This window comes from Oryctolagus cuniculus, chromosome 9, assembly GCF_964237555.1.
Source record: "Oryctolagus cuniculus chromosome 9, mOryCun1.1, whole genome shotgun sequence".
Taxonomy (NCBI): Eukaryota; Metazoa; Chordata; class Mammalia; order Lagomorpha; family Leporidae; genus Oryctolagus; species Oryctolagus cuniculus.
Window position 1 is genome coordinate 76,314,736 of NC_091440.1, and position 16,606 is coordinate 76,331,341.

Below are 16,606 nucleotides of genomic sequence, written 5' to 3' on the forward strand. Positions count from 1 at the left end.
GGATGTAGACGGGCAGTGGGGTGCTGGACCTCTCTGTTCCTCTATACCTTCTTTTTTTTCCCATGTGGAACTTCAAACAAATTTCACGAAGCTTCCCCTCTCGCTGCTAACTGCAGCTCCGCGGATGCCCGATTTCCTCTCCAACTTTGTCTGCTGGGGGCGGGAGCCAACCTCCCCATTCCTCACCTCCTCCGTGCCTCTGCTACTCCCCTTTCTTATTTGCTCCTTCAGCGTGGAACTTCCCAGTCTCTGTTGGTCTTTTGGGTTTCCCACAACTCTATCTCAGTTGTGTATCCTCTCTCCTTTTAACTATTTTGCCCCACATGACAAGGATCATTCTGTTGCTATACTGCCACCTTGGGCATTATAGGGGCTTGCATTGTGGCATAATGGGTTAAGCCACCACCAGCAATACAGGCATTCCATGTCGGCACTGGTTTGAGCACAAGCTGCTCTGCATCCATCCAGCTCCCTGTTAATGTACCTGGGAAAGCAGTAGAGATGGCCCAAGTCCTTGGGACTCTGTACCCACTTGGGAGGCCCCGAAGAAGCCTCAGGCCCCTAGCTTCAGCCTGGCAAAGCCCCAGCTGTTGCAGCCATCTGGGGAGTAAACCAGCAGATGGAAGATCTCTCTATCTCTCCCTCTCTCTGTAACTCTACCTTTCAAATAAATAAAATAAATCTTTTTTAAAAATAAAAACCTTACAACAATTCTCTACAATATATTCCAAGAGATCAAAGCAAAGGGAATACTTCCTAATTCTATGTGACAACATGATGGTAATATCCAAACCAAACAAAGACATTACATGAAGACTTCAAAACAATATAGCGCATGAACATAGATGCAAAAATCATCAACAAAACCTTAGCAAATTGAATCCAACACCATATACAATAATTATACAATCATAAACAAGTAATATTTATCCCAGGTATGCAACACTGGTTCAAAAGTCAAAAATCAGCTGATATCACTTCAACAGAACAAAAATGAAAATCACGTGATCATATCAATAGATGCAGGAAAAGCTTTTGACAAGAATCCACACCTATTCATTATATAAACATAGTAAACTAGGTATGGAGAGGAAATTTCTGAACTTTATCAAAAGCATATACAAAAATCTACAGCAAACATGTTTAACGGTGAGAAATTCAAAACTTTCTCATGAAGATTAGGAGCAAGGCAAAGATATCCCCTTTCACCACTACATTTCAACATCATACCAGAAATATTTGATAATGCAACAAGGTAATGATTTTTAAAAGACAGGGAAGAGAAATGAAGGGAAGGAAAGGAGGCAAAGCAAAGAAAGACCAGACATACAGATAGGGAAGAATAAAAACACTGTCTTTGTTCAAAGATGACATTATGGTTTATGTAGAAAATCTAATGGGATCAACAACAATAAAAATCTGCAACTAATAAGACATTATAGCAAGGTTGCAAGATGCAAGGTTAATATTCAAACTCAATTACTTCTCCATATACCAGCAATAAATGAGGGGAATTTGAAATTAAAATCACAGTCCCATTTGCATTAGAATCCAGGAATCATATTCAACTCCATTAATTATATGAGCTTACAGTTATTATAATTGAAATGGTACATAAAAATGTCAGATCTTATAGTAAGCATAATTGATCAGAAATATATTGTTCCCTTCTCTAATGATGAATAAATCAGCACACACACACACACACACAACACACTATACTAATTATCCCAAAAATATGCATCCATTTTCTTACATCTTTAGGAAAGATTTTAGGAAATTTGAGACTTTTCCTCACACTTTTATACTGATACACTTTCCTCCCAAAATACAAATCTATTTTGGTCAGAGTTAACACTGAAAAGCAATCCTGACTGTCCTATTTCTTAAGTTTTCTGATGTAAAAATAAAATCTTTGCTATAATTGTATTTATCTAGACTTTTTTATTATTATTTGTTTCTCCCACCACAGGCATAAATATCAGTAAAGTCTTCTTCCATGTGTGTTCTGTTTAGATGGATGAATTTGTTCCAAAGCACTTCTATTCTTTTTGATTGAATACAATTTCCAAATTTTACATAACCTGATAAACATGTAATAAAATATTAGTCAGTTCTGATGAGGTTAGTCAAGTTCTATAAGAGAAAAAATAAAGATGGTGATTGAGAGAAAATGTGTCCTCTTTCTCTACTGGAAACACTAGATATTGTGGAATCTAGGGACCATGCCTATTAAATTGCAATTTGAAAATTCCTTGCACTGATAAAATATTGCAGATACAGAAAATAATTTTCTTTAGCTGAGAATTCACTTGCCACAGTCATGTTCCTTTTGTCTCCTCTACTGCTGAGAGATAGAAGCAACACAGATACACACAAACACACGGAAACACACACACACACACACACACACATACATATTTAGTTATGAACCTTAGCGCTTTCCTGTCAACTGCACTTTTAACAATGAGTAGTAGGTTTCTATATGCAACAAAATATAGGTGAGTAATTCCTTTTAAAATTTTATTAATATAAAAAGAACAGATTTTACATATTTCATAGATATCATTACTTCCCTGTCTCCCGTAATGCCCCCCTTTCTTCTTTTTTCTTTTTTTTTTTTAAGATTTATGTATTTATTTGAAGTCAGGGTTACACAGAGAGAGAAAGAGAGGCAGAGAGAGAGAGAGAGGGGGAGAGAGGTCTTCCATCCACTGGTTCACTCCCCAATTGGCCTCAATGGCCAGAAACGCGCCAATCCAAAGCCAGGAGCCAGCAGCTTCTTCCGGGTCTCCCATGTAGATGCAGGGGCCAAAGGCCTTGGGTCATCTTCCACTGCTTTGTCAGGTCATGGCAGAGAACTGGATTGAAAGTGGCGTAGCCAGGACTTGAACCAGCTCCCAAATGGTATGTTGGCACTGTAGGAGGCAGCTTTACCTGCTATGCCACAGGGTGAGCACCTTTTCCTTTAATTCTTATAAATATAGTTCATCAAAAATTGTCTCTTCTATCTATGCAAATTGTGAACCCTAGATAGAGGTCTGAAGCATATCAGGACTGTTTTCTCACCCAGAGCCAAAATTGTAGGTCCCTGATAAAATGAACATTCAACAATCTGCAACTACTCAGCAAATTCTGATTGTGTTTCACACTTGCTCTCTAGACACAGCCTCTTGTACCTTGGCTTCAGGAGTCCTATTTGACACACAAATACATGCTTTGTGATTCGGCACTCCAATTCAAGTTTCATGCAGAGTATCTACACAATACTGGAGAAAATGCTGGGTATAATGAGGTAGCAGAAGTCCATTTCTTCTTCAAGTCAAAAGCACCATCAGTTTCCAAAAATGAAGAGTAGAGGGAGATATTTTACACATAACCTTCAACTATAAAGCTATGCAAACTTACAAACACAATAATGTGTGAAAATAAAGGCCACATTGGAGGCAGTAATCACAATAGTATGCTGACATTACCCATTGCATTGCCCATCGTAAGCTCACTTTGGTCCCATCGATGAAAGTGATCAAAAATTAATCCCCTTAGATAAACTTTAAAAGTCTACTTAATGAGACACATTAAAGTCAACTTCAGAATGTAGTTCATGTAATAACATATAGTTCTGTAAACTGAAAGAATAACAATGTAACAACTATATAAATAATTGAATTATCTAATTTAAAGCATATCCAACCTTCCAGAGGAGATTTAAAATACGGATTCCTAGATCGCATTCCCAACCTGCTGAATCAAAAATCTCATTGGTCAAGATAAGAAATATTTTCAGTAAATAGGACCAGTAGTCCCTGAGGAAGTCTTTGTCAATCCCTGCTCTAGACAATCACCCTTCAGTTTATTCTATGCTTTCTCTTGGAGTTGTCATAACAACAAATCCAAATGCAAGTCCCAATAAGTAAGAAGTGGAAACCAAAAACAAGAGACATCTTTTAATTCCATTTTTCACGAACCTTTTGAAGCCACATCCTATATGTGTACACACACACACACACTCCCAAGATTTGTAAGATTGAATATACTTTGAAAATCTAGAGAGAGAATTTAATGGATTTATTTTAATTTTTAAGTTACTTGTTTCAGCCCAGAATGTATGAACTTCTAAAAAGAATTTCTTGCCAAGTAAACATGCCCCTTGACACATGAATTATAAATGCATTTCATACTGTGGAAGATTTTATTTCCAAAAATCAGTTATCAACGGCTTAAATCAATTTCCACAGGGAAGAAGAAACACCATGCATGTAGTCAAATCCTCTGTGTTTCTTGCTTCTGTCATTTAATTACTCTGTATTTGTATCTGGCTTTACCACAGGAAAGTCTGATGCTTGGAATTTGCTTCAAAGCTGAGAATAGTAGATTATCTTCTTTCAGACTTACTCTATACAGCATAATTTTTCTGCAGGAAAAAATGTGTAGAAGTGATTTGTGGCAACACATATGGAAGGGCTGGGGGAATGTTATGAAGAAAACATTCTTCAAAGGAAACAAAAGTGACTAGGGTTAAATCAAACTCTGTGTCTGGTTAATTTAACTTTATCTAAAATTCATTATCTATTATTTACCATTTTTGGGGACCTAAAAGTGTAGGACTAAGAAAAAAGTGAATTTAATAAATAGGAATATTCTAAATTCCTGTTCACATGTCAAAAATTTTTTCAGTTGATTTGAAGAAATTCTCATTCTACACACCACACCCAGAAATGACGGCCATTGGCTATATTTTTTAATTTTATGCCAAAGTATTCTAATGCCTTATGAATATATAAGTTTTAAAACCAAATATATAGAATGATATAAATTTACCAATCTAAAAATGAAAAGGAGGATCATCTTAAGGGGATTTGTTTCTCAATCCCCCAAGGATTAATGTGGAATCTTGGTTGCTGCTTATTTAAATCTATTTTAGAAATCCATATCATGCCAAAGTGCTCCCCTGGTTTTCCAAATATCTCCCTGTTCCTCAAAATTAAAGGGAAAGTGTACATCACCAAAGATAGTTAAAGCACCTTGAGAGAACTTGTCTGAGAAAGATTGGGCTATCAAGGTAGGGAAGCCCACCATAAAAGATAGAAGAAGTATCAAACAGAACTGCATCTGGAAAAAAATGAACCATTGTTTAGTCATAAACTTTAATGTCTACATCAATAACTGCTGGAGTGTGGTGTTTGGGGAAGAAAATGAGCTGTACTGGAAAAACCTACTGATACACCATGCTGAAGAAACAGCATTTGGATTTCTGCCACAAAAGAAGGCTTGATGTTCAACTGATGTAAGCCAAAGGAGACAGAACTCCCACTAAATAAGAAAGCACTGATACTTTTACTCTAATATCCATTTTGTTTCCAGGACCCTAGACAAATCAAAGGATGGAGTGAGAAAAAGAGGAGGCACATGAGAAAAATCATTGCTGCTCATCCTTGAGTCACAGGTCTGGGTGTGTAGGAATGGGAGTGAATGGAGAGGGGGAAATCTTTAAATGAGATGTAGTAGTTCTCTATTCTCTAGAACCTAAAGGACACCAAGCAAAATAACATTAATATTTCATTTAACCTGCGTACATAACTCCATAAATAAATGAGATGGGAGGGAAGTACATTTTACTACAATCTTCTTTCATCTTTCTTAAAAAAACCTTTTATTTATCTTATTTTAGTTGAAAAGCAAAAAGACAGAGAGAACAAAGATGTAAAGAAACCTTCCATTCACTATTTCATTCTTCAAACACCTGCAACAAAAAGGGCTGGGTCAGGCAGAAGTGAGAATTCCAAAATTCAACTCAAATCTCCTACATGAGCCATTACCTGCTGCCTTCCACAGTGTACAATAGCAGGAAGCTGAATCAGAAGCAGAGTAGCCAAAACTCAAACCTGGCATTCTGATAGGTGATGTAACATCCTAACTGCTGTAACCAAAAACCCACCCCCTCATCTGTCTTTTTTTAAGAAATATTCAAACTATACTTTAAAGTACTAAAAGATTGTCTGCTGTCTATTTTATTAAAATATTTATTTATTTATTTGAAAGGCAGAGTTATAGAGAGGCAGAGGGAGAGAGGTCTTCCATCCTCTGGTTCACTCCCCAGACTGCTGCAACAGCCAGAGCTATGCTGATCCGAAGCCAAGAGCCAAAAGTTTCTTCTGGGTCTCCCACGTGGATGCAGGGGCCCAAGTGCTTGGGCCACCTTCCACTGCTTTCCCAGGCCATAGCAGAGAGCTGGATTGGAAGAGAAGCAGCCAGGACTTGAATCAGCACCCATACAGGAGGCGGCTCCAGCCCCCTGCTGTCTATTTTTAAAGTGAGGGGCAGATAGCAAAAGAAATTCCATTAAGCTGCCACCTGTGACTCCAGCATCCTATATGAGTGCTAGTTCAAGTACTGGCTGTTCCACTTCCTATCCAGCTCCTTGATAATGAGCCTGGAAAAGCAACGCAAGATGACACAATTTCTCGGGCCCCTGACCCCAATGTGGGAGATGTAGATGAAGTTGCAAGCTCTTGTCTTCAATTTGCCCAGCCCTGGCCAGTGTGGCCATTTGGGTAGCAAACCAGCAGATAAGATATCTCTCTGGAGCTCTGCTGTCTCTCTCTTTCTGTAACTCTGCCTTTCAAGCAAATAAAATAAATCTCTAAAAAACATGAAATTCCAAGTTTAGTTTTCAAATGACAGGAAGAAATGCTGTTCAAACTATTGGTGTCCTTAATAGAATTCATCCATTCCTTGAACAAAAGCTTGTTGAGGATACACTTTAGAATATTTTCTGCAATCATTCAATTCACAGTAAATGAATACTTTTGTGTTCACTATAACTAAGAGGAAAATAAAACATAGACAAAAAATATGAAGTTTCTGTTAATAAAACTAAGGTAAAATAAAATTGCCTACATGTTTGATAACTTTGAACTAGATTTTTAGTTCTTGTCTACCACTGGAAAATAAAAAAAGATATTTCCTGCATCAACATTAGTCTATGTCTCACTATGTATTGTCAAGGGATTGAAATCTCCAGTCTATATAAGTCAGATTTTCAGAAGTATGATTTTCTGTGTTTTGAATTACTTACCTCATCTTGGCTCTCAAGTTTGCCAACTAAACTTATCCTAGTGATTTTATTTGGAAATATTCTACTTAAAGTAATTACTCATTCCCAGATTTTTGCTTTCCCTCCAGCTTCTTCCTAACATGGCCTCTGGGTACAAGATAAACCTAAATTTCCAATTGGTAAAGAGTAGAAAGGATCTGGATCCTTTAATTTCCTTGCAGTATGATGAGTCATCTGATTTGGTTAGAACACTGACCTCTTTTCTCACTATGTCTGCTATGATGTGCCATACTCTGCCTGGTAATTTCATTTACTAAAGTAGTCTCTACAACATTGTGACTGCTCCCACTTGTTCTGTTAGAACTAGGTTCAAGTTTGCTGCATATGAACGAGTCCCAGAATGCCTGTGTATGTTTTGTGTACTTTTACCCCAATCTTCTTATGAACCAATGATTCTCTCAACACTTTGTTTTCTTATCCTTAACCTCCCATGTAGTAGTCAAAGCTCTTTGTTAAAAGCAACAGAAGCATGTTCTGCCTGAATATTCTATTTGTATTCTGTTTGAATATTCTGAGAGTGGGGACCAAGAGTCATAGACAATTTTCTGTGTGCCTTCAAGAAACTATGAACAGGCTATACAACTGGGATGGAGCCTAAACCTCCAGCAACATAATCCAAAACTATGACATAATATTTCCACTCCTACTGTACCAGCCAGAAAAGAATGCATTAACTGCAAGAATGATCTTGTTAAATGCTTTAGAGAGTTTTGAAGAAGATTAGAGAAACTAAAATTCTAGCTCTTCCTGGATAAACTGATGATCTGATGTTATTGTTCCTAAAAGAATTTTTTATTTATATGAGCAGGCTGATAATCCAGTTCAGATTATGAAGAGGAATTCTACTGAGAAAAAGATGTCAGTGAAGCCTTCAAAGTTCACATGGACAGGGATAATGTATTTGAAGCTGAAAGAATTCTGAGCTCATGGTATGTTTTCCACAAGGGATAATTTTTGAGTGCTAGTGTAATACACAGCCTGATGTTCTAGTCTGAAAACAATGTAAAGTCTCCCACAGGTTCATAGTACTTAAAATATAAATCCCTAGAGAGAGTAGATCCTCTTCAAGTGCTGCTATTATATTCTTGCCATATCTTTGCCTGGTGCTGAAGTTGCTTGTGATAGGAAACAAATGAATTACACTAAAAGAATCTGAAAGGTACAACTGAATCTCCTACTATATTTAGGCATGAAATGATGGGCATTTGCCAGGCTTTCAGTCACAAATTCAGGAGGAAAATGCCCAAGAAATAAGGTCAATATATAACTTGGCTGAGTCCCCTAAAATTCACACCCAAAGTAAACCAAGGTGAATACTGGGTTGGACTGAGATAATCAGTTTCTCCTCTCATGTGCTTAGCAGAGTAATGGGAGGACTATCTCTAGTCAAAAAAACCTCATCCTCATCAAGTGTGTATTCTGAATATGTAAAATGTAACATCTAAAATTAGGAATTTGTTATAGGTACTTAAAAGCAATTTAGACAATGAAAAAGAAAATATTACTGTATTCTAAGACAGGTCAATAAAAAATATGCAATCTGAAGCACAGAGAGAGGAGAGATGGAGAGAGAGATAGGTCACAGAACATGAGACATGTGAGGCACAAGAAAGTTAATAGACATATAAATTGAAAACCAGAGGAAGAAAGAAGTTAAAGCAAAAGTTACAAATGAAGAGAAAGTAGTCAAGATTTTTCCAACATAAATAAAAGACAACATCTGAATTCAGGAAACTCAGAAAGCTTCTGAAAGGGCAGATACAAAGAAATACAAGGCTCGTGAAGTCAAACTGCTGATGATGTCTTAAAAGCAATCAGAAAAAATAAATAAAGACACCATCTTCAGGGGCGCATTAGCAAGACTAACAGCTAACTTCTCAGTAACACTATGGAAGCTAGGAGACAATGGAATGGCATCTCTCTCTCTTTTTTTTTTTTTTTCCCCTTCAGCAAATTTAATTATAAAAACCTTTCATGTCCTCAAAAGAAAATGGGGAGGGAACCAGAAAGCATCAATCTATCAGTACAAAAATATACAACTAGAAGAGATCACCACCAAATCTGATAACTCAAACCTATTCTATATTCTTAAAATAAAACACATTATGAAGAAGTAAAGTACCAAACCAGTGATTATAATATGCCCAGGATTGTTCATCACCTAGGAGAACTCTTCCAAATTAACATAGAGCTAGACCATCATGGAAAGCTAACTGAAGGATGCCAGAATCTGCCTGTGTCTTTTGAAGCATCTCTATTATCAATGCCATTCCTAGTTAAGTAGCACTGTATTTAAATGAGCCAAGGCTCTATAATAAAAGGTACCAGGATTTCTTATCCAGATTATGGCTTGAATTTGAACCATAACTGATTGCATTCAAATATGTGGAAGTGCCATTTACAGATAACATGATCTTTTTAAGAATCTATAAGGTATTCAAGTATATAAATAGTAGAGACAGATTATCTAAATCTGATAAAACTTATTTGAGCTAATTTTATGTTTTCACCTTTTTGATGTAGATGCCAGAAGTAATCCACTTTGAATTGAGACTCATAGATCAAATATTCTTAAAACATAGAAACTCTTTAGATGTTTCCTTAAATTATCACCAACTATCAACAGTGACCTCTAAAGAACAGTTGTAATCATTATACACTGCGGGTCAGAGTGACTCATTTCAGTATTATACTCAACTCAGAAAGCAGCTAATGTGACTTGTGACTTCCAAAATTGCAGGAGCTCTAGTATTTCAGCCAATCTAAACATGTAATTCTAGCTTTTAACAATTTCCATGTTTCATACTCATTTAACATGAGCCATAAAATTGTGTTAGGGCTTCTGTAATTATATCTTAGTTATAAGTAACCCAAGTCAGGATAACTCCCTAATGAGGTCAGTTTATTTCAGTTTACTTTTTACTTATTAGCTATATTCTATTCATAATAAATTATCCTTTATACAGAAACTCTTCAAGACTCAAGTTGTATCACACCACCCCAAGCCTATTTGTAAGTTTAATTGATATACCTATTATTTACATAATTCTTAGATTGGTTTCTTACTTAAAGTAACAGGTTTTATAGGCTAAGGAGATATAAAAAACAAGAATCAAAGTCAGAGCTCCCTGTCAACCAATAGGCAATCTGATGTATCCTCTCTGAACATGCTTAGCTGCAAAGGCTCATCCTCAACCTTACAAAAATTAGTTCTCTTCTCCTTTGTTATATGTGTGAACCATTAACAGGACCAACTGAAAATGACTTGTGTTAGGATCCCTGTCTTGAAATATCCTTATAGACCGAACTCTTAATGCAATGACTTAACTTTTACATTAAAGAAAAGTCAGTATAGCATAATACAAAGCTATTTTTAACAAGCACATTTAAGGAAAATAAGCCACATACTTTGCCTTATGATTTAACCTAGTTGCACAGAACTTTTTAAATTACAGCACCTCTCAATTTCTAAGAGGAAATTGCTGCATGTCTCCATATTCAAGTCTGTACTGTTACATTTGAGCCATATTGTAAATGTTACAACATGATAAATGAGATTAGAATTTCCATACAAAACCTCAAATGGAAGCAATTTTGAAAACCTTGTGTTGAGATTCCAGCTAAAGATAAAAGCCATTTTTCTATATGGGCGACTTATTTTGGGTTGCAATATACAGGGTTGCTACTATACTTTAAAATGTTTATTGCTAAGTTATCAGAGAACCGAGAACCTGAACTGGCTTCAACTACTAAAAATATGAATAACTATTAATAATCACTCTTATGGCAACCAAAAATCCTCTTCAACTTTAGAAGACTAATTCATAATGGCTCTCAGTTGTGTTTCTTTTAAAATAAGAATTGTGTAACCAACTGCTTTCCATGGGAAAAGAACAATGGTACAACTGGGCTTGACTGACAATTACACAATTGTGCTAGTATTTTATTAATTCCAAAGCACTTTATAACAAAATATAAGTATGGCTTCTAATATGAATGTTGTACCATGCTCACAGACTTGAGTTTGTAATAAAAAGCATGCCTTCAAGTTAAACAATTTGAAACCAAAGATTTAATCCCAAGGATTCTCACAAAAACATAATACAAATTACAGCATGCAAAAAAAATTGGGGGCAGTAACTCAAATTTTAATTCTACAGTGTACCCTTAAATTAGCAGGACATTGGTATTTTGTGATATCCAAAATTTCCCTGTAAAGACTGTTACAAACAGCTATGCATTCTATATTGTAATCAGGAGGAACTTACCACCTAAGCAAATGTAAACTTTCTCTTTTTTTAAGATTTATTTATTTATTTGAAAGTCAGAGTTACACACAGAGAGAAGGAGAGGCTTAGAGAGAGAGACAGAGGTCTTCCTCTCTGGTTCACTTCCCCAGTTGACAGCAGCAGCCAGAGATGCACCAATCCTAAGCCAGGAGCCAGGAGCTCCCTCCAGGTCTCCCATGTGGGTGCAGGAGCCCAAGGACTTGGACCATCTTGTATTGCTTTCCCAGGCCATAGCAGAGAGCTGGATCAGAAGTGGAGCAGCCAGAACTCAAACTGGCGCCCATATGAGATGCTGGCACTGCAGGCAGCTGCTTTACCAGCTACACCACAGCATAGGCCCCAATAAACTTTCTTGAAACTGACCACATTCTATACCAACTCAGCCTCTGCCTGAATAAGACTTAGAAGGGTTTTTCAAAAAACTCCCAATCTAGTTTAACGGTGCAGCTTTTATTTTTACCTGCTGGCTTGTATAACATCAGCTTTTAAAGATTGATTGTTCATATAAAGTTGCACACTATATACCAACTAGAAGAAGAAGTACATTTCAATTTTTGACAGTGTTATTTCTACAGTATTAAAACATCATGGTTTATTTAGCTGGGCAGGATTAAGAGGTTATCATTCCATGCAAGACTAAATTTAGTTCAAAAGAAAATTCAAGATTGCTTAAGCAACATTGGAATGTAACAGTTCTTTGTATTACATGCTTTATAAGATCCATTTCGAACCACAGAGAATTACATCTTTTTGTATGTCACTGTTCCAAGAGACAAAGAAGTTAAAATAGCTAAAGCATCTTTAAAATGCACCAAGCTTATTAAGTCTCAAATAAGCTTGAATTTTCTGTACAGACTCCTGTCAAATGAAGTTATTCCCTGTATACCACTTCTCTTGCAAACTGGCCTTCTATTTTCTTCCATTTGATCTAGTTGGACTAGAAGACCTAGAGAAGGATCTGGATAGCTTGTGTGTGCTCTCTCTCTTCTCCTATTTCTGGAACGAGACCTGCTGCCGCTGTGACAGAAACTTCTCCTTGGAGGTGGGGCAAGGTGGAGGAGGACTCCAATCCTAATTACCTCGAGGGCCATGACCCCAAGAACAGGTGAGCACAGTTTCGACTTCTTTCAACATTCCACAGTTCCACTCTTACAGGGCAGCCACATAGCATTCATCCCTCCAGTTCAGAAAGCATCAGCTGCATAATGGGGATCTTCAAGTTCAACAGAAACAAAGCAGGAGGCTTTCTAGCGACCCACACACTTCAGAGTGGTCCAGTCTAGCCAAAGGCCCATTCCATTTAAGTCTTTTTTTTTTATTTTTTTAAAAAGATTTATTTATTTCAAAGTCAGAGTTACACAGAGAGAGGAGAGAAAGGAGAGGCAGAGAGAGAGAGAGAGAGAGAGAGAGAGAGAGAGAGAGAGAGAGAGAGGGCTTCCATCCAATGGTTCACTCCCCAATTGGCCATAACGGCCAGAAATGCGCCGATCCAAAGCCAGGAGCCAGGAGTTTCTTCCAGGTCTCCCATGCTGGTGCAGGGGCCCAAGAACTTGGGCCATCTCCATCTTCCACTGCTTTCCCAGGCCACAGCAGAGAGCTGGATCAAAAGTGGAGCAGCCGGTGTCCATATGAGGCGCCGACGCTTCAGGCCAGGGTGTTAACCCACTGCGCTGCAGCTCCGGCCCCTCCAATTAAGTCTTGTTACCACTGTTTCCAAGATTGCCTACATAAACCTTACAGTCAACGTAGAGGAATCAGGATGCATTTCATATCTTCCTGCTCCTCTCCCTCCACAGCTCCTAGAGATAGTCTCTCTCACCCAGTGTCCACGAAACAGCAGTGGAAAGGCGTCTTTAAAATACTGAAAGACAAAATGTGAATTTAGAATTCATTATTTAGAAGAAATGTCCTTCAAAAATTAAAGTAAAATAAAGCTAAGAAAATTTGTCACTGTAATGCATTCTATGATAGAAGTCATATATTCAAAAGGACATTTTTCCTCAGTCCTGGAATTTGCTAGGAAATCATTGAACTTTGGTAGCATAAGGTAACAAGAACAGCATCTGAAGTCTATTTTGCCCTAAAACAATCCACAGGTTCTTTGTAAGGGGAGAAAGGGAAAAAAGTATCACACAAGCCATTTTCCAATTTTTGGACTGAAAGTATGATTTTCCACAGAAGTAGTACTGAGTAATGCCTATTCTTTTTTGTTCGCTTTGATATGATGAAAGTACTGAATTTTGTACTTTGTAAATTAGTCACTCAATAAGTAAAAACAGAAATATGTATTAGTCCTTTGGCTTTTAGACTAGGAAAATAGAAAGAAAATGTTAATATACGTCTTTAATATAGCTTTTTAGAGTTCACAAAGAATTTTCATAGGCACGATGTTTTCTAGTGCTCACAAATTTCTAAATAAATATTAAGATTAATTGAAATTTTATACACCAAAACTCTGAGTCTTCAATGAGTTAAGCATTATCCTGGAGTGTGAAGTATCTTTTCACAAGTTACATTGGTGAAAATCTGAAAAGTAACAAATGAAATTAAATTTCAAAGATATTAAGTACCTATATTCAAATCCAGATTTCTTTTCTTAAGATTTATTTATTTGTATTACAAACAGCTCCCAATCAAAATAAATAAATAGTGGTCCACAAGTCTTAACTATTATGGAAAAAATTCTCTCACCATTGAGCACAACATACCTAATTTTGTTGCTATAATTTATAGCAATATAGCATATAGTATATAATATATTATATACTGAAGATTATGTTATAATATTATATAATATATAATATAATATAATATGTATTATATACTATATGATATATAATATATAATATATTTTCTATTATATCATATAATATGTATAATATGTAATGTAATAGATATAATAAACATAAATATATATTATATTTTATATAGTGTATATAGTATATAATATATATTATATATAATGTAATATATTTATATGTATTATATAATGTATTTTATATTATATAATATATACATAATCTATACAATATACATAATATGTATTATATATGATTTATATATATTTATATTTACTGCTATAATATATATTTTACAGCAATTACTAATGGCACCAGCCTTGATGTCCATCCCATATGAAATTGACATCGCAATCATGTCTACTGTCACCGTTAATGAGAAAGAGTTCATTATCAATTCTCTCTTGACTCTGTCTCATCAAAGTCTTTCCCAGGATGGTGCAATAGTGAAGCTACAAGTTAAAGTATCTAGCATTTTTCACTTGTATAAAAGAGATGGTTTCTTTTTCACTGAAAAAGAAGAACCTATTTCAAATGGAAAATAGTTCAGATGTTATGTGAACTAAACAAGTGACAAAAGTCTGTGAATAACTATCTCATTACATTTGTAGACATTAATGTGGGGTCTTCAATTTGTGAAAAATGCATATTATAAAAAACTATCCATGGATTCCTAACTTTTGCACTAAAATTAATTTATCTGATTTTAATTATTTACAAGGCATAGACAGACACAGAAAAATATATCCCATCTGTTTGTTTACTCCTCAAATGCCCACAACAGTGAACCAGACTGAAGCCAGTAGCCAAGAACTCAATCCAAGTGTCCCATCTGGGTGGCAGGAACCCAACAATTTGAGATATCACCTGGCTGCCTAAAAGGGTGCACATTAGCAGGAAGCTGAAATTGGAAGCACTGCCACACTCAAACTCAGGCACTCCTGTACCAGATGCAGGTCTCCTAAATGGCTTTTTAACTGCCAGACCAAATGCCTGCTCCTAAATGTGACAACATTTAATTCAACTTCTTCATGAACTATTAGTACCCTTGCTCTTAAAATCACCCAAAAGCACATAAAACCATTTCTAACTGTGCATACTTACAGTTTTAGACCTGGAACCATTTGCCTTTTAATTAGAGAAAAAGGTAAATGAAAAAATTTATCATGGTTACAATGAATTCCCCAAATAAAAGAGATTAGATATTAAGCTTCCTATTCCACAAAGATGAACTACAGATCATCCAAAAATTCATCACAAAGTAAATTTCCCAAAGTACACAGAGAAAAAAACACAGCACCGTTTCCACTCTTTCCACAAATAAAACACATTAATACACTCCTTCCTAGAATTTGCTACCTGCTATTTCTTGCCTTTCGGATTAGGAAAGTCTTAAAAAGAGAATATAGAATTTCTGAAGAAAATGAGGCTTTGGTTAAATATAAACATAGGCTTAAATCTTACTTTAATTTTTATTGTCTCTGACATTGAGAAAATTCTGTAATCTCTTAAATCTTCAATTTTTGTTAAAATAAGAATATTAATACTTGCTTTGCATTTTGTTCTAGTCAAGATTACACATAGTAAAATGTTTATTCTGTAGGAATTATTTTAAATTGTGGTAAACATTAAGGAAACAAAATATTTTATTGAAATTTGTAAATCAACATGTTTTCCTTAGACAATATGGTGAAATACAAAAGACTAATAAATTCTGCCATGTAACTAAGTATGTCTAAGAATAAACACAATGGAGAGAAGATTCTCTGCTCTCCGGGTTTCCACAGTCAAGAAGGAAACAAGTGAGAATCTTATGGATTTGATTTTTAGATGGAGAAACTAAAACAAGAAAATTTATGACTTCTTTGGTGTTTTATAATTAGATAGGAAATATTAGACTTTTGAAAATATTTTTCTCAGGCTGTATACAAACTCATAAACATATACATTATTTCTTTAAAATATTCCTTCAAGTATATCTTAGAATCACCGAAGTCTACTCTTCTAATCATATTTTCTGGATTAAAAATAGACTGGCTAAAAGTAATAATTTTAAGTGTAAAATCAGCCTTCATATTTTTATGCCCACCATGTACTTCTAATTGAAGACAGACTTGAATATCACCTGTGAAATTAAAGCATGCCAGCGAATTGAAATATTTAAGAACTGACTTCAGCCTTCAAGCCATTGTTTGTAATTACAAATTTTAGTGTGACAAATTGGTATGCCTGACTGCATTATTCTCAGGCAGAGGCAAAATATTATTTCAATTTTTGCATGTAAGCTTCAGGAAACATGAGTACAGTGTGTGTGTATGTCTTCTCTGATAAAGCCATGAGTCATTTAGCAATGGATAAAGGAATTTTTCAGAAAACAAAACTTAAAAAGTGTGTAAACAAAA

General features: G+C 35.6%; 1 pseudogene; it reads right to left on the reverse strand.

Annotated features, from left to right (window-relative positions):
• Positions 1-12,029: 12,029 nt before the first annotated feature.
• Positions 12,030-13,171, reverse strand: LOC127487174 (serine/arginine-rich splicing factor 3-like; annotated as a pseudogene).
• Positions 13,172-16,606: the final 3,435 nt, after the last annotated feature.